This window comes from Pteronotus mesoamericanus, unplaced genomic scaffold (assembly GCF_021234165.1).
Source record: "Pteronotus mesoamericanus isolate MK-2021 breed Mesoamerican mustached bat unplaced genomic scaffold, CSHL_Meso_final scaffold_651, whole genome shotgun sequence".
Classification (NCBI taxonomy): domain Eukaryota; kingdom Metazoa; phylum Chordata; class Mammalia; order Chiroptera; family Mormoopidae; genus Pteronotus; species Pteronotus mesoamericanus.
Genome location: NW_026555325.1, coordinates 7,306,412 through 7,326,999, shown reverse-complemented (window position 1 = coordinate 7,326,999; position 20,588 = coordinate 7,306,412). Strand labels below are relative to the sequence as shown.

General features: G+C 34.0%; 1 pseudogene; it reads left to right on the top strand.

The window, feature by feature from the left end:
• Nucleotides 1-13,302, top strand: part of LOC129061772 (adenylosuccinate synthetase isozyme 2-like) — a 41,632-nt pseudogene extending 28,330 nt beyond the window's left edge.
• The last annotated feature ends 7,286 nt before the right edge of the window (nt 13,303-20,588 follow it).

Below are 20,588 nucleotides of genomic sequence, written 5' to 3'. Positions count from 1 at the left end.
ATACAATAATGTTGAAGAGTAATATAAATTATTGGCATAAAGGTACGTACAGCCTTCTGGTCCATGTGCCATGTTCCTTTCTCTGCCAGCATTGAACTGCTTCTTGCAAAGGATCCTTACATACTTTATCTCATTGTAAATCATGAGAGAAAAAAGATTTAATTCTTCCCGCTATTGTCTTGGTATCTAAATCTAATGTCCTAATCAATCACTTTCCATTAATTCCAGGGTTGTTTTCTTGATCACTCTTGGCAACAATTCTGTTTCTAATGCCGCAGTGGCTGCTGTGTAATAATTCATCGGGCATAGTGTTTATGAACCTGCAGGTATTACTTTTTTCACAGTAGTCTTTAGTTACAGAAATAAAACAAATCAAACAATAAAAGCATTATGCCCTTGAACTGTTTCTTGCCTGTCAGCAAGTTTATTGTGACCCCAGCATAAGGAACAAATTGCTAATTGAACTGTAATTAGGATACTAAGGTGGTTTAACTTTTACAAGAAACAGAATGTTGCTCTTTGCAAATGAATCCTGTAAAATGTAATTTTATTTATTTATTTTGTTTACAAATCAATTACTTTCAAACACACACTTGGTAACTCCTGATATTTGGGTAAACAAATCGGTAAATGCTTTTATATCTTAAATTTGTCAAGATTTTAAATCCTGTTTTTCTCACAAAATTTGTTGAGCAGATAATTCTATGCCAAACTTGAATATAGAAGTTTTAAACACAAGTACCTTTAGTGTGACTTAAGGTGTTTATCAAATCAGTCTTTATTTATACCCATTCACATGTTTATACCCTACCTTGTCTGAAAGGTTTTAAGATTATATATAAATATATATATTAAGATTTATATCTAAGTATATAAAATACTGAAATAATCAGTATATATAATATATACAATCAGTATATATAACATATATAATATATACTGAGATATAAATTCATAAAATTAATACATGATAAAAGTAGGACAAAAGGAAAATGACCAAAAAAAAAGGTAAAGTAAAGCAAACATGACATTATTTTAGGAAAAGCTCACCAATGAGATTCTATATCTCTGTAGGCTAAAGAATACAAATTTGACCTTAATTTATAATATAGTTAATTTTAATAATTAATATGAAATAAAAATAAATAAAATAAATAAGTAAATAAGAAAAAAAGATTGCTAAAAGAATGATCATTGTCCCTGACACTAAGACCAGAAATTACTTCTGTGAATTCTCATAAAAAGGGTGCTTTATTATCCTAAAGATAATTTTTATACTAAAGAAAACACGTTGGTCCATGGTGCTGTTTTTTATGCATCAAGTTCATTCTAGATGAATGAGAAAAGGCCACCATTCAACTCAAGATTCTTGAAAGATTCTTTTCTATATATAAAAGTTCTCATATTAAGCATCTTGCATATTAAATGACAGTGATTCCAAGGTTTTAATTCTTAGCCAGCTTCAAATGAAGGAAAGAGACACAAGAGAATGTATGTAATGTCAGCTAGTTGAGCTGGCATTATGTGTGACATATGCTTCTGGAGGTGGTGCCCCCTAGCAAGGATGTGCCTAAGAAGAAAGCCACTGTCATCTCTGCCCAGAAATGAAGGAATACACATGGGCTAGCTAAAGTGTCTCTGTAAAAAAATGTATTATTTTTAGAGAGAGCGGAAATGATGCAGACAGAGAGGGAGAGAAATGTCAATATGTAGTTGCTTCTCATGTGCCCCCAAACTGGGGACCTGGCCCACAACCCAGGCATGTGCCCTGACTGGGAACCAAACCAATGGCCCTTTGGATTAAAGGCTGGTGCTCAGTCCACTGAGCCACACCAGCCAGAGCTAAAGTAGTTCTTAAGATGAGTTGTGGCTGTAGACCCAACAGGTGCTGCAACTTGTGGCTAGGTCGGTGGTACTGTGTATAATACTATCCTTTCTGGTATGTGGCCTAAAAGATAGTATTCATGGTGGTTTGGGGACACCTTTTTCCAATTCACATAAGTCTCTCTGCAAATTAGGTTGGTCAGATTCCGATGTATTAATGGATTAAGTACAAGCAGTCCTTGCTTTTGCATTATGAATGCACACATTTTAGTAACAATGATTTACTTAGTTAAGTTACATCAGTCCCCTAACAACACAATGTAAGTTTCAGTTATCATAGTATAAGAATTTTAAGTGATTTCATCGTAGTACAAACTCAACTACAAGCTCGTCAGTCCACAAATCATTAAGTTAATAATAGGTTTATGTCATGGTCCATGACAAAATGGGTCACTTGTTTCAAAGTGTGCTGGTGGTAGATTTGTGAGCAACTGTTAAAAAATCCACACACACAGCAAGGTATGCATTGTAACTGTGTTGCTTTCTTGTCTCCCAGTGGTAAATCCATGTGACATTTTACAAAAAATGTATACTTGAAAGAGAAATATGGTCAACAAAGATAAAAGTGTAGTAAAAAGAAAAGGAGAAAGGGGAAGAAAAAGAGGAGAGAAATAAGGGGAAAAGAAATGGTAGCATTGGGAAGTGAAATTCAAATCTAAAGTAAATAGACTTACAGAAGAAAGAACTGAGGGTGGCTATGTTGACACTGGCACCATTCAAGAGATTCTAAGCATGCGCATAGTAAACTAGTGAAGGTGGACTTGTTGATGTACTTGAGTAAAGTAGTTGTGATGAAAGGATGATGTCTCAGAGGAACTGATGCCAACAAAAACTTCACATTAAAGAAACTCTCAGACGTATTTCATAACATTCAAAGCACGAAGGATAAAATGTTGGAACCTGATCCAAACTTTGAAAGGAGCAATTCTCCAGAGCACACAAAAGATACTCATTTCATACAGTTACTTATACAGGAGAAGAAAAGGAAAATGCTGTTCAAATTGTTCTTGATAAGTTTCTTTTTGCAAATAAATAATGCATTAATTTGCAATGTCTCTAATGTTTTAAATTACTGTGTACTAATTAAATATTAATGTTACTAATTTTTCCATATATCTATACATTTATAACCAACAGTAACATACTTTTTAATGTTTTGACAACAATTTTTTTGAGAAAGGAAAGTAATTTTTATTCTTGTTTTCCTTTAACAAGCACGTTTTTACACTTTATAATCATTACATGCTTTAAAGTTAAAGATTACATTCTGGAGGTTAAATGAACTTTTGAAGTTAACAAATGACTCACTGGTGACAAATTTTAAAGGTCACAGAAAAATCCTAAATTTTCCACTGATTATCAGAAATGCTTTACATTGTTACATAATGCATGACCATTTTTGTAGCCCATATTACTTTGCAAGGAAAGGGCTGTTTGTATTAAAAATTATAAGTATAGGGGAACTCACTTTAGAAAAATGCAATATGCCTCCGGCAGCAAAGGCATCTAGGAAATGTTGGACTCTGTTTAACTCTCAATGACCGTTTTACTCTTTGTAGCCTTAGACTTGTCTCACTACCCAGAAAACCTGAATGAACCCAAAGACAAATGTCATGCCACCAAGATGGAGGTTAATGAATGTATATCATGTGATAACTGTCAGATGCTATCTTTTAACTTAGGAATCCGTTGTTCTTTCTGGTTGTCTATATGATTATCCATTATGTGGTTTTACTATTTACCCCTATAAAAAGGGATCCTGTCCTGGGAAGGCTGTGGCTCCGCCCCCGCAACCACCCCCACCCCCCAGCCTGTCACCACTGGGAGCAGCTACTTTTCCCGTGTATGTAAATTTCTTCTATTAAAGCTCTTATGAATTGGAATACGGCTATGAGTTAATTCTTCAGAATTGATCCTGATTTTAGAATTTTGGGGTTTTCCCCAACAATAAGTATGTGAATAACTAAATTAGATAGGATACAGTATTGGTAAAAACACAAATAAATGTAATGCATGAGCCTTGGCCAGTGTAGTTTAGTTGATTGGAGCATCGGCCTGTAAACCCAAAGATCTTGGGTTTGGTTCCTGGTCAGGGTACATGTCTAGGTTGTGGGTATGGTCCCCAGCTGGAGTGTGTACAAGAGACAACTGATTGATGTTTCTATCTCACATCAATGTTTTTCTCCCTCTCTCTGCTTCTCTCTCTAAAAATCAATAAGCATGTCCATGAGTATTAAAAAAAATGTAAGACATAAAAATCATTTTGAATTATTATAATTGAAGGCAGAAATCTAAAAGGAAATATATTCATTTTAACAATATTAATAGCTTCTTTAAAAGTGACAAGCAAAAGTAAAAACCAACAAACTGGAAATATATATTTATAACATGCAAATGGAACTAAGATAATTAAAAAAATAACTACCTCAAGTAAAATTTTATCATCTTTTTTTGGTGAAGGGACTACTGTGTTCGAATATTTTCTGGGGTTTGTATGTCTAGATATTCAAAAAAGTCCAATCAACTACCAATTATTTGAGTGATCTCGGGACATGTTTCATATTAGGAGATAATTTTGCAGTTTCTTGGTTGTTACTTACAGGAACTCTAAGCAGGGCAGATGCATTTACTGATGTGTAGTTTACTTAATTAACAAAAGAGGAAATTAAAAACACTAATGAACTTTTGAAGATACTTATAATTGCAGAAGAAAAATTGATCCATAAAATAAATGATATCAAATTTTTGAAAAATTTTACCTATTTACTCATAATAATCTATGAATAATCAGGAAAAAGCAGACAAGAAAAATATTGACACACCTGTAAGCACTGCTTAAGAAATTATAAATGAATACCGCTGTTTCAGGAAGAAATTTGTCAACATATAGCAAAGCTTCAAAAATCTAAATTCCTAATTTTACTCTTAGAAACCTATCTTCAAGAAATAATTATGGGCTTGTAAAAACGTTTATACTCAGGAATGTTTATGATGTATAATAGAAAATAAAATAAAAAATTTCAACAGTCAATATAAAGAATTAATAAATGGTCATCATAAATTCAAACATCATTCATCTATTATAATTCATAAATTCCCAGAATTCATTTTTGAAGACATCTATGTTCGTGTGCAATAACTAGAGAAAAGTGTAGGTTCTGTACATCCTGAGAGAATTTTTAAAGTGTTTTGAAGTATCTGATAAATCACTTAAAAAATGAGTAAATATAGACCACTGCTTCTTATACTATATGTGTTAAAACACCAGTGTTACTGTCGTTTCTTATTTTAAGTTCCAATTCACTGTAGACCAATTCTTTTTAAAAATCTATAATAAAATGAATCAATAGAAAATTGAAATAAAATAACAAACTAAATGCAAGTGTTAATTTTTTATTTAGTAGAGTATTATGCTATATTGTTATACAAATTTCTAAACACTTTCAGTTTCTGAACTAATCACAAACTGATAACAATAAATTTGCAGACTGACAAATAGTGGAACACAACTTGAATAACACTGCAATTAATCTACCTTATATTGTCTCCTAAAGAGTGCTGGTCTTATTAACTACAGAGCTTTTGATTCACTAAATGTTATGAGTGTTTATAATTAAAATAATGAATTATGATAACTAACATATAGTTAAGGATTATTATGTCAGATGCTAATTTTTTTAACAAAAAATATTCAAACTTCAAAATAACCATGTAAGATAAATAAAATAATGTATTCATTTTACAAATACACTGAAATTAAATCATTTTTCCAAGGACATACAATTAATCACTAGTAGACCTGGGATTTAAACGAAGGCAGTGAGACTCTAAAGCTCCCTCTCTACTATATCTTCCTGTCTCTTCCCATGACACATTGTCTCATGCCTGGAAGCTGAACTGCTTGGAACCATGGTGTAGAACTTAAGCACTAAGTCTGGACTGTGGAAAGATGGAGGTCTTTTGGTGGCAGGAAAGAATTCACAGACTGACACACTTTAAAAGAAGAATAGCCCTGGCTGGTGTGGCTCAGTGGACTGAGTGCCGGCCTGCAAACCAAAGGGTAGCCAGTTCGATTCCCAGTCAGGACACATGCCTGGGTTGCAGGCCAGATATCCAGTAGGGGGTGCATGAGAGGCAATCACATATTGATGTTTCCCTCTCTTTCTCCCTCCCTTCTCTCTAAAAATAAATAAATAAAACTAAAAAAGAAAAAAATTAAAATAAGTTAAGATAGGATGTATTCTAAGAACTTCTTTATTCTGGGACATTTTTGATAAATTTGGATTTTCAAACCCCCAAAATATTTAGTACAATTGGATATGGGAGAAAGTATGAAAGCAGCTGAGATTAATTTCTCTGTTCTAATTGTCACTACCTTTCATTCATTGTGCTATATACAACACACCAAAATTAACTGTTATGGGTTACATTTCTTAAAATTTGAAACTTATTTTCTTTCATTTCCTTCTACTTATGTTTTTCTGGATTTCATGTACAGAGGGCTGTATTAACTATATAAGTCAGTTCATGATTCACATTGATGTGAGTGAGACTCCTCTTTTGTTTTATTTTAATTTTGATTTCCTTTTGTCCTAATTCCCTTTACCATTTTTCTACCCACCAAGAAAAGCAACAATTTTAATATGTTATTAGATAGGTAGATGATAGATATAATGATACATAGATAGACAGATAGATAGATATAAAATATACACCAAGCTATCTCAACTATTTACGTTTTTAAATATATCTCTTTATTTTTATACATTCTTATAAAATGCATATTTTTGTACTGTAGCATAAAATTCCCTTTTGCTGCTGTAATAGGCTGCAACAGTGACTTGAACAATACATATTTATTTTTTTATAGTTCTGTAAGCTAGAAGTCCAATACATAATTTACTGGGCTAAAATCAAGGTGGCAGCAGGAATCCATTCCTTACTGGAGGCTCTAGGCTTTTGGTATCTCCCATGTTGATTACTTGGGTTCTTGGTACAATTCAGTTTCTTTCAGGGATAATACTGTGATCCCAATTTTCTTGCTGGCCGTCAGCAGAGAGCCACTCCCATATTGCACCGGGAATGCTGGATGGATGGTCTCCTTTCTCTATCTTCAAAGCCGTCACAATGGTCCAGTCCTTTTTATGCTTGAATCTATGCTCTTTCTTTCCTCGTCATCATTCTCACCCAGCTAGGGTAGGTTCTCCACTTTGAAGGATTCATGGGATAAATTTAGGCCAATTGGATAATACAAAATAATCTCCCCATTTCAGGATCGTCTCAAAGGCCTGTATTCAGGATCACATCTTAAAGTCTTATTTGCCACATGGAATAACATATTCCTAGTCGCTAGGGCTTAGAGGATGGACACATTTTGTGGGGGAGGGCCAGTGTTATACTTACCACATGCAGTCCTGGTGTAGTTTTAAAATGGAGGTCTTGGCTAACAGGCAAGGCTATTATGAAATATTTTGATTTGTCATTTTGTACTTAAACTGCTTCATTAATTAGTTTTTATATTATGGATATTATTTTGGCTTTTAAGGAGGGTTTGCACAACACAGTTTGATTAATTACACAATGCTTTTCACTTAACTCCTGGAGGAAACACTTATATCTCTATTTTCACATTTTAAAAAATATATTCTTACTTATTTTTAGAGAGAGAGGAAGGGAAGGAGAAAAAGGGAGAGAAACATCAATGTGTGGTTGCCTCTTGCATGCCCCCTACCAGGGACCTGACCCTCAACCCAGGCATGTGCCCTGACTGCGAATTGAACCCGTGCCCTTGGTTCGAAGGCCGGCACTCAATTCACTGAGCCACACCAGCCTGGGCCATTTTCACATTTTAATGAAACATAAGTGGGGGAACTCACCATTGCCCCATGTACCATCAGCATAATAGAGGGAGCTGTAATTTACATCATGGGCTGTCAGATTGATCAATAACAAACTATTATTCTTCTGGCCAATAATTTAGCTATAAAACAAACACACACGCACACACAATGTGAAGAGTTACTGAAGTGAAAAAATTGACCAGTGCCAGACTGACCACAGTTTTGAATACACTGAAGGACAAAATTTCGACATGCTTATCTGAATCTAATTGCAAATCCAGATCTCTGTATGGTCATTTATCTTTAAGTTCTAAGCCATTGCATTTGGTCTGTTATTTATGATCTCATTTAGATTTCAGAAAAAAAATCCAATACTTCATTACACATCTTAATTTATCCTTTACCTTAAAATTTGGTTACTGTTTGAGCCAAGAGCACAGCCTTTATTCATGTGCACAGGAGTTATGAACTGCCACCAAAGGTGAATGAATGCATTTATACAATGAAGATAGAGTCATTGCTCCAACCTTGGTGTCTGAATGGTGATTTGAATAGTGATGACAATGGCACTACTTTTTCTGATAGTTCCAAGGCAGAATCTTCTGGTGAGATCATGGTTTTTGCCCAGCCATTTGCCAGAGCAACTGGAGGTGTAGAGGAAAGAGGTGCTACCGATGGCCTTCCTGGGGTTCTTTTCATTAGCTTTAGCCAATGAAGGCTGGTATGATTGTTCCTCAAAATAGAACTTCTCCAAAGTCCAGAAGCAGAATGCCATGCATACCTAATGTACTAATGAGAGAAAGAAAAAGATTTTTTTTCTCTGTCACTTGTGATACTAAAGGGCAATAGGGCAGCTAGCAGTCAAAGTCCAGAGGCACAAACTTAGCAACACAGAATTCCACAGGTGCATTTCACAAATGGTAGAAACATAATATGTTTTCTTGGAGGGGTGTGGGGAGAGCAGTCAGCTTATTGCTCAAATGTCAATTCCCATCACAATGGGAACTTTTGGCATTTATGAAATACTTGGTGTTTTCATTCAGCTCAGGAATTTGTGCATTTTGAAAACAAGGACTGAAAGAACGCAAGTTGCCTAGTCAGCTACTGCCAATCACCACTCCTCATTCTACAGGGATTTGCTCAAAGGAGAATATAGCTTCACACCTCCCTTTAGGCTAGTTTCCTTTTCATCGCCAGGGAAAGTCCAAGTAGATTCTTGACTGTCCTCTAAAATTCTGACAAGTACTATGGAAAGAAAAGTTGTACATTTCTGAGAATGGGAAATGTGCATAAATAACATTGAGTAGAGTAATAATTACAGAACTTACTGAATATAAAGCAGTACCACTACATGTGTGTGGAAATATCACAGTTCAAAGGCATTCCATGCCAAGGTTTTAATGAGCACATTAGTGAATGCATTGTTGTTTTCAAAGAGTCTGATTCATTTCTGTGCACAAGAATGGCAAAACAACCTCTCAGTCCCAAATGGTCAAATTCAGGGGCATATTACAAAACCTCTTTCAGCTTCACCTTATGACAAAGGAATTTTCAGAATGATTAAATAAAAGTGTCATGACTCAAGGAGGAGGAATAATAAGCTCACTGGTAAACCTGTTGGAGATGATAGAATAGCCTGTAAGATGACCTTCTTTGCAACTAAAAAATCTTTTAGTGCATTTTAGAGTCTACCATCAGCAAAAGTTGAGAGTGAAAGAATGATTATAAAAATCCAACCAGCTATTAATTTCCATTTTCTAAGTATTTCTCATATTCTGCTGTGAGAAAGCACAAGGATTTGTTTTTTAAAGATGACATTGTGCTAGAGGAATTATAAATAGCAAGAATTATAAACACTTAGATTAGTAGGCAATTTTCTTTAAGAAACGAGACTGAACCAGAACTACAACATGACTGAGACAAGCACCTGGAGGTGACTCTACAAATACAACATAATGAGCAAGTGGAAGGTCTAAAATTTCTATGCCCCTTGTATTTTCTAACTGATGTAATTGCTTGTTTCAGTGCACAGCTCTAGGAAAAAAATGCCTTTTTTTCTTCTGCAAAGTTATACCTCCTGTTTGTGAAAGCCAAAAATATCACATTCTGAAGTAGTTTTGGAAGATTTTCATGTCCACTGGAAATCTATATGACTTGCAAAATCCACATGAGCCTTGTGTATAAATTCTTCATATTTTCATTGCTTCCACAACTTCGTTTATTTTCTCTCATTATTTATAGGTTAAGAGAACATACGTATGTGCTGCCAGTAAGTGCTTGTACTATAATATATGTTAGCATTCCTTCACAAATAAATATCCCTTTGAAGAACCAAATGGATTAGAAAGGCCAGGCAGAATGCATTATGCTCATTTAGTTTCATTGCATGGTTTTATTTAGAGCCCCAAGCTGAATCCCTCAGTGTAGCTATAATTTCTTTTGGTCTTACGCAGTGTACCTTGGGTTAATGAGGTCAACTTTATGTCTATATGGCACCTTAAACTCACGTCATCTCTTAATAAAACATAATTATTTGGTGATGAGAGAAATAGCAAATTTAGGTGAATGGGACCATTCTGGATTTCCCTCTTATTTTCATGACCCATATGTAATTTGATAATAAAACTTTCTCACAGGCTAGATCTCTGCTGCATCTCCTGTTGTTCTAGCTTTAATTCAGGCTATAATTATTTCTCCCCTTGATTATGGCAACAATCTAAGTTATCCCTCTTCCTCCAGTCTGTCTTTATAATTATTGTTATATGTATACTTATACCAAAGTGATGTGTTTAAAACATAGATTTGATATTTTTTAATCTTGTTTAAATCTTTTGGTTGATTTGATAATTCATTGCATGTTCACAAAGGCAGGACCTCCAAGAGTGGTATTAAATAAACATTGGGCAAGTAATACCTGAACACATGGACAGTAGTCAAGAAATATATTTTAAGCTTCTGGTACTTTGAACCTTCATGAGAAAAGTTTTCATGATCCTTAGTAGGAATACAAATCTATACAGTCATGTCTAATGGAGAAGAAGGCCATATGGTAACCTGATTCTAGGAAGTAACCAACTGCAGCCCTGAGAGAAAATGTTTGCGAGAATAATGAATTTATCAAGGTGGACTATGTCCAAAAGCAGGGACAAGAGTTTAACAAGTGTTAGTTATTGGGGTTTTTTTAAGTATTTTATTTATTTATTTTTAGAGAGAGAGGAAGGGAGGGAGAAAGATAGGGAGAGAAACATCAATGTGTGTTTGCCTTTCATGCACCTACTGGAGATCTGGCCTGCAACCCAGGCATGTGCCTGGACTGGGAATTGAACCAGCAACCCTTTGGTTTGCAGACCAGCACTCAATCCCCTGAGCCACACCAGTCAGGACTGATAGCTATTGTTTGAGTGTACGGTAAAGCCGAACTTGAGTCTACTAAATCCAGCTATGTGCCTCATTCTCAAAACATCTATGCACTTTGTAAGGATGAGTGCCATGTAGTAAAACTCTATAATTAGGCCAGTATGAATCTCAGGATCTCTAAAGCAGGCCATCATTCTTTCTTAGTCAAGCACCTAAAGAGAGAAGCATTTTCTTTACCAGATTGAAAGAAGTGAATAGAGGAGATGAATAGATGGTATGAAAGTCTGCAGATAGAAATGGAAATAATACAGATATTCCTGATATTTTGAAGCCTAATATGGGTCTAAAAGCATTTTTAGGTCCATTCAGAGATAGATGTATAGGATCACTGGTAAGACACATTAAATGCCCTGGGATCCAGAGATAAAGAAAGGAGCAACCAAAACTCATAGGTTGTCATTCTGGAAACATGTTTGAGTCACCTGTGGCTATGATGTAAATTTCTAAAGAGATGGGAGAAAAAGGATGAGGTTCTGGTAGAGATTATTGAGATAGCAGCCTGACCTTACATCAACTAGCATTTGTATTAGCTAGGATGATTTGGGTTGAAAGTGGTAAAAGACACAACTGACTATCTTACAGCAAAATTCCAAGTTAGTTTCAGGGTTTTTAATTCAGTGGATCAGCATCAGCATCAAGGACATATGTTCTGTGACCTTCATGATTATCCAATTTCAGAATGTTTCTTTTGGCTCACTCCTTTCATGGTAAAGTAGACATTTTGTAATCTTTTCTTTTAAAGGTGCTTTTTCATTAAGATCAGAGACAATTTTTATCACATATACACCTAGTACTTCCTTCACATCTCATTGGCTAGGCTAGATTATACACTCACCTTAAGTTATTTATTAGCAAAAGAAGTAAGAGCATCTAGATAGAGTCACACAAATTTTGACTCATCTTGAACATTGTGTTCTTGTAAGCCAGAGAAATTGTACAGAAATTATAGTTAGGTAAGTACAACTAGTGTCTGTCAATGGTAGCAGGAGCAACAGATGCTTTCAGCAATTATGCCAGCCAAGGGGCTGACACTGAAATATGCCAAAGTTTATCTCCACACCAGCCATCCATCTTAAAAGACTGGAAACAATGTAGGGCTCACAACTCATGCCAGAAACTTTTGGTAAATCTAATATTGGAAGTGATATTATATCATTTTTACTGTATTTTATTAGTTAGAAAAGTTATTAGATATAGCCCACATTCAAACCTACATTTCATGACTATACATATGCATATATATAAATCATGAAACTTTCATTAAAAATGACAAAACAACAACAAAACCAAACAAACAAACAGAAAAAAACAAGGGTAGATAGCACATACCTTCCTTGAAGCAATCCGAATGGATGTTTCTCAGAAGAAGACCTGGAACACAAATTTTTTTTTTAAATGGTAAACAAGAAAACTGCAAATATAAGCAAGTCAAAATAAGTATTGAGAGTATAAAATGGTAATAATGCTTTGATGACAAATAATGGAGCATAATTAAAAAGCAGGCAAATTATAAACAAAAAAATCAACAACAGATAAAAGAAAAAAGGTAAATGAAAATAAATCATCGTAAGACACTGTATTGTTTAGAGTTTCCTATATCTTTTTGTAAACTCTTCAAACTGTATAGTTGGAGGTGTTTGTACCAGATTGAGTATGCCCCCTTAAAATGTTGAAGAAGTGTATGCAGTTGTGAAAGCTTACAGAACTAGAGTTGGTATTGTTGGCTTCTCCTACAGAACAAGACTATGAAATTGGGGAATTATTACAAACAAAGGGTGGAGAGTTTGGTGTAACTACTAGAAGGAAAAGATGGTATGGCTGGTTGGACCTCGTTTTGCTTAAATATCCTCATTTTACTAATGGATTTACCATGTTGGCACTTACCAAATCAGATATTTTGGACATGTTTACAGAAATCAAAGTTGGAGTTGCTTACAAGGTAGGTGGTAAAATTGTACCTCATTTCCCAGCAAACCAAGAGGTCTTAATAAAGTTGAAGAATCTTCCATGATGAAACAAGGACAAATCAAATGCAAAGATGTTTTAAAAACTACCTGTTAATGCACAAAATTATGTTTTAATTGTTGAAGATAAGTTTCAAGTTCCGGTTAAACAGATTGGTGTAGGAATATCCAGAGAATCTATGATTCAACTCTCCTAAGGATTTCCAGTGACACAAGAAAATTTCTTGAGAGCAGGTGAAAAGAATTTCTTATTTAAAAAAATATTTTTTAAAGAATTTATTTATTAATTTTTTGAGAGAGGGGAAGGCAGGGAAAAGAGAGGGAGAGAAACATCAATGTGGGGTTGCCTCTCGTGTTTCTACTACTGAGGACCTGGCCTGCAACCCAGGCATATTCCTTGAACCCAGGGAATCAGCAAACTTCTGGCTCACAGGCTGACACTCAATCCACTGAGCCACACCAGCCAGGACAAGAATTTCTTAAATGTGTCATTTATGGTCTACCAATTTCAAGAATAGAGACATTGACTGAGTTTTAAGCCCTACATTGTTTCCAGTCTTTTAAGATGGATGGCTGGTATGGAGATAAACTCCAGCATATTCCAGTGTCAGCCTCCTTGGCTGGCATAACTGCCAAAATCATCTGTGGCTCTTACTGCTCATAGTGCCACATTTCTTTAATGTTTAGTAATAGTATAATCCATGTTGTTTGAAAGCTAAAATAGAATTACTTTCAATGTAGTTTTTCTTTATTACTGTCATTGTATATTCATAGATTTTACCTCTATTAAATGGTAAGGACAATTAATACAGTTTTACAGAAATATTTGTATATTCTGAACATTCAGTTCTGTCATCGTAATCTTTGTTATTAAAATATGATAATAAAAGAATTCTGTAAAATTTTACAATACTATAAATTCTGTTTAAATTGTGAACTGTTTACTTTCTGCTGAGACCACCGAAAATTTGAGCTTTTGCAGGGGAGGATGATATATTCATAAGTCCTTTAATTTTTATAGAACACAAAACTTATTTTTCTCTATCAAATATTTAATTAAATGTTCAAAGAGAAAAGGTTTTCTTAATGTTAATACTCTTAATGTTAAAAATAGCCATTAAAAGATATACTGTGATATTTGGTAAATATTTTTCTTTAACTTCAGATATTAACTCTGACATGTATAGTTTTCTTATTTTATCTTACTATTGTTTCTAAATCCAGTGGATTGATTTTTCAACATTGTGCCTACCAGTATGTCTATAAAGTCATCTGTGAATGTCTAAATGAAGCCAAATTGTTTCTCATGCTTTTATTTCTCTTTTCTTGTGGCACGGGTGGGGGCATAGGTGTTGTTTTAAAAATTAGGCTTTACATATTGTATTGTAGATTATCCTTCAGTGAACTATTTTTTTAAATTTATTGTTTATTTTTAATCCTCACTCAAGGATATGTTTTATTGATTTTAGAGAGGGAAGAAGGGAGAGAGAACAAAACAAAAACATTGATGTGAGAGAGAAACATCCATCAGTCACCTCCTGTATGAGTCCTGACTGGGATCAAACCCACAACTTAAGTATGTGCCCTGATTGGGAATCGAATCTGCAAAATTTTGGTGTTCAGGATGATGCTCCAACCAACTGGTCCACCCAATCAGGGCTTTGGTGGACTGTTTTGAATGTTTAAATTAGGTGCCACTTAAATTTATTTTATAATACCACCCATAGCTGATTAAAAATAGCCAAATATTTCTAATTATAATTATAATATATAATATATAATAAATATATAAATCTATTAGGGAATAATAAGACAGGTTACTATTTAGTAAAAATGCATGACAATTTAATTTTAAAAATTTTATTTAGAATTCCATATCTTTTCCAGAATTTCTAAATAGCACAGCCTTATGGTTGGTAGTCAAAATAGGTGGAGTTGCTAAAGCTGTGTTTTTATAGCATTTTGCATAAGATTGAGAAAATAATAATCCTCATAGTTTAAATTCTTAACAGTTAATCTATTATATTTGTAACAGCATATTTGTAGTAGTCAAACTATTGCCATCACACTTTGGGGCTTAAGTAGTCAAAGTGTTACATTTGAAATACAGGTAAGTCAAACTGTTAAATTATTTGAAACTTATTACTTCTCATTAACTGTCAATAATTATAGGAAAAAATCTGTAGCTAAGGTAACAAGGAAGAGAAAATGAATAGTGTAATCATAAGAATTATGTACTTTATGGTTCTGTTTACCATGATGCACTGTGTTGGTGGTGCTCCTGTGGGCATCAGATTGGAAACATGTTTTAACTTTCTTTTGTTTACCTTGCTGAGAAAGGTAATTTGAAAAGAATATTTAAATTCTCCACAATATTTTTCACAAATACAGTTCTAACTTATGTTTCTATAATTATGGTTAGTTAAAATCTGTGATTTCTGACATTTCTCTGGACAAACACATTAAACATAGTAAAATGTAGCATTGATCTCAGAAGAGGTAAAACTATAAAAACATTATTTTTGTAGTGTTCCAAATCTCTGCTGAATTTAGTGGGCTGATAAGATTTATGTCATATGAGTATGTTTTTTGCAATATTTAGACAGAAGATGTATGCTGATACTATTATTAGTTCATTTTTAAATGTGCAATACTGGTTTACAAGTAAAATGATAGCATACTCAAATAGCTTCTATTATTACAGAATCATCACTTAGTAAAACAGAAGCATAACTTTAAGCACTTTGACACTGTAGATTCCAACGTGTATGCCATTCTGCATTTCTAATGATAAAGCTTCCTAAAATAAATCTATTTGCTGTAGTATATATGTACAACAATAAATAATAACATATTTGATTTTCTTTTCATGATTTTTTTCTTGCTACTATGATTTCCTACCCATTAACTTAGTGGCATCTCTTGCTTGGGCCATTGGCAGTAGGGTATTGGGGATCACAACTGAAAGCAAAGTAGTCAGCCAAGTTTCTTAAGAGATTATTTTAAAAACTCATAGTTCATACTATAGTCTCAAATCAAGGGATTTTTGAAGTTCAATAGCTGACCTATTTGAAAGAAGTTTTGATGTTTCATCACAGTTTTCTAGTTTTATTTTTCTTCAAAACAAAGAGTTTATACCATAAAAATCAAGGGAAAATTACCAATGATATAAGAGAAATTTCTTGTTTAAAACAAGATACAGCTATATAGTATAAAGTAGATGAAATTTTTGAAAGAAAATTAGATAATTTTGAAGGCCACAAAGGATGACCTGACCCTGTTCCACTGTTTTTTACTCCCCAAGCTGCCTATTATGTCTAGGAATAGATGACAGAAGACTAATAGTTCAAGAGGAACCTAATTTCAGAAGGTTTGATGATTAATTTTTTTTTTAATATTGAAGACAGAAAGGAGCAAGTTCCAAGAGTAAATGCCAGGACATGAATTTGCAGAAGAGATCCTTACTGCTTTCCAAGTCTTTTTGTAAGAAATTTAATGTTTTTTTTTTATCTTTACCCCTAGAAGACAGAGATAACTAAGGACTATATTGTTGGGGTGAACACAATGTCTAAATGTTCATATTGATAGCACAGACCCCAAATTTTGAGCAATTAAAATAAGAGTTCATGATTAAAAATCAGTGAGAATTATGCACCACAGTAGAATCTAGGAAGACACTTTTTGATGAAAAGATGAGCAGCCTTTTCTTTATATGAGAATATGTGAGCCTTTGACTGATCTTCCCCATTTATCCTTCCAGACCTTTTTTTTCCTGCCTTACTTCAAACCTAGCGGCTTGGTGTATGAGCTGCCTCATTTGGGCCAGCAAAATCACGGTTGGATTTGGACAATATGAAACACGACAAGATATAAGAGTCAGAAAGAAATAATAGGTGAGGCAATTTATTTATATATTTCACTTAACATCTTCATACTTCACCCTACTCCACCTGTTCCTGCAAAGACAAATTTTGGAAGTGGCTACCTTTCTCTCTATGACGTATGGGGATTCATTTTCCCCGGGCTTCAGATATTGTCCTTCCTGTTGGCTCTTTAGGCATAAAGTAGTAACAACTTCCTCTTTGCAATCCCTTACTGACATCCCTTAACTTTGCCCATAGCTCTGTAAATAATCGTGTCTTCAATCTCTGTTCCATTACTTCTTTGAGTATGAAATTTATTACCTGATAGTGAGTTTAGACCACCCTCTGGAAAAAATCAAAGAAAAAGGTGGAGGTAGAAATTACTGAACTGATTAAATATTTAATCAGAAAACATTAGAAGTCATGGGTTTTCTTTGAGACAATAGATGATTTTCCACTAAAAGAAGACATGCTGTACAAAAAACCAAGTAAAATTCTATTAGATACATAAAACAAACTTCTCATTTTGTATACTTGAATTTGTGGTCTTTAAAATTCAAACAACTATATGTAAAGACATTATTTTTCAATTTTCTTTTGAAAGTCATTTCAAAAAATAAATATTGACACATTCCAAAAAATGTCATTTTTAAAGGAATTCACTAGATTATTGAAATCTTTTAATTGAACATTAGCCTCAAATCACTCATTTACAGCTTAATTTTCTCAATGTACCTGTAACTTGTTAAATCAATATTAGGATTTAATTATACATTTAAAGACTCATTTATAATATGAGTAGTAAAGATGCAATTATTGTTTCACTTGGATTAGTTTTAAATTTATAGGTGACTAATTTTTGAGGCTTTATTCACTTGTATGACTTACAAATGTTCACTTGTATGACTTACAAAAATCCTACAATGTCTTTAAACTCAATATTCTAGAGCTGAGTTCTCTCTTTTTAATATCTGTGCATGTACATGCATGAGTGTATGTGTTTCTTGGCATAGAGTTGTGTTGAGCAAACCCTAGATAGAGTAAACCCACAGAAATCCAGAATAAGACACATCAGAAAACCAACATCAAGAAAAAAACGTTAAAACAGCAAAAGAAATTATGTATTACTTACTAAAGAACACCAATTTGAATAAGAACACCAATTTGAGTGTATCTCTCACCTGAAACCATACAAGCCAGAGAAAAATGTGACATAAAATTTTTCTTTTCTTTTTTAGTCTGTGCTTTATAATATTTTATTTATTTTTAAGTATATTTTATTGATTATGCTATTACAGTTGTCTCAATTTTTTTCTCCTCTTTATCCCCTTCTGCCTGCATCTCCCCTCCCCTCATTATTCCCCACCACCCACCGTTAGTTCATGTCTGTGGGTTGTACATGTAAGTTCTTTGGCTTCTCCCTCTCCTATACTATTTTAAACCTCCCTCTATCTATTTTGTGTCTACGAATTATGCTTCTTATTTCCTGTACAGTTTTCCCCCATTCTCCACCTCCCGCTCCTCCTCCCCACTGATAACCCTCCATGTGATCTCCATTTCTGTGGTTCTGTTCCTGTTCTAGTTGTTTTTTTAGTTTTAGTTTTTGTTTTTTAGATTCAATTTGTTGATAGTTGTTAGTTTGTTGTCACTTTACTGTTCATAGTTTCTGATCTTCTTCTTTTTCTTAAATAAGTCCCTTTAACATTTCATATAATAAGGGGCTTGGTGATGATGAACTCCTTTAACTTTACCTTATCTGGGAAGCACTTTATCTGCCCTTCCTATCTAAACAATAGCTTTGCTGGATAGAATAATCTTGAATGTAGGTCCTTGCCTTTCATGACTTTGAATACTTCTTTTCAACCCTTTCTAGGCACATTTTTCAAGTGGTGAACAAAAATAAACCCAATTCAACATCTGATGAAATTATCTTTCAGAATAAAGACTTTCTAAGATGAAGAACAACAAAGACAATATGCCACTAGCAAATCTGTCATTAAAGAATGGCTAAAGGAAGTTCTATAAACAGGAAGGAAATGTTCATAGAAAAATATTTGGGACTTTGGAAAATAAATAAATAAGTACTGGGTAGAAATAGGGAAAATACAAGAAGCTATCCTCCTTCTCAAGAATCTTAAAAGATTTGATGATCAAAGAAAAAATGATAACACCACCTGATATGGTATTCAATGTGTGTAGGAGAAATACTCAAGTCTATTATGCTGAAGAAGTATGGGGGTGGTGAAAAAGTATACATAGAAGTAAAATTTCCACACTTCCTTTGAAATAATAAAACCCCAAAATAAGTAGGCTGTGATAAGTTACATAAAACATATTTTAATATCTTGAGCAACCACTAAGAAAACTACAAACAGCTAGACCACTGAAAACACTAGAAATAAATCAAGATAATCCTTTACAAAAAATTAAGTGTTAAGTAAAATACACCAATCAGGTGGCATAAGTAAAGAGGTATCTGAATGTTTCCCTCACAAGCAATGGATGCAGGGATGGATAGGCCCTAACTAGGGGATGATCATGGGTTTAGGGATAGTTTGGGATCCACAGGGCTAAATTCAAACTGGAAGAAGTGAGAGGTCCCCACTAGTGACAGCATGGATGATACAAAGTCACAGTAAAGCCATTTATAAAGAATCAATAAATTTAAAAAAAGTCACACACAAAAAAAGTTAAAATGTCAAGACAAGCAGAGGTTCAAAACCAAGCCAAATGACACAGAGTAAGAGGAGATCTATAGGAAGTACAGAAGCTGGGAAGACGAAATTTTGCTCAGGGCTTGCTACTGTGGGTTGACAATTGTGTGATGCATTAGCTAAAGCCTCATTTGATGTTCCAGAATCAGAAAGTACAGTTTAGGAAACACAAAATATAACCCCAATATATAAGGAAAATATTGGAGGACTACAAGAAAGATATAGACAGTAACATGCTGATATTAGGGGATCTTAACACCCCACTATCAACAACGGATAGATCTTCCAAACAAAACTTCAAAAGGATATTGTAGAACTGAATGATGCATTAGGTCAAATGGACTTAACTGACATATATAGAACCTTTCATCCCAAGAAGCAAAATACACATTCTTTTCAAATGCACATGGAATATTTTTAAGATAGACCACATGATAGGACACAAAACAAGCCTCAACAAATTCAGGAAGATTGAAATCATAACGAGCATTTTCTTGGACCACAAGGGTCTAAAACTAGAAACCAACCTCAAGGGAAAAACCAAAAAACATTCAAACTCATGGAGACTGAATGGTACACTATTAAAAAATGAATGAGTCAATAAGGAGATCAAAGAAGAAATAAAAAAGTTTCTGGAAACAAATGATAATGAACACACAACAATCCAAAACCTATGGGACACAGTGAAGGCAGTCCTGAGAGGGAAGTTCATAGCAATACAGGCTTACCTAAAAAAGATAGAAACATTTCAAATAAACGGCCTAACCCTCAGCTTCAAGAACTGGCGAAACAACAACAAACAAAGCCCAGAGTGAGTAGAAGGAAGGAAATAATCAAGATCAGAGCAGAACTGAATGACATTGAGACTAAAAGAGCAATTCAAAGGATCAACCAATCCAGGAGATG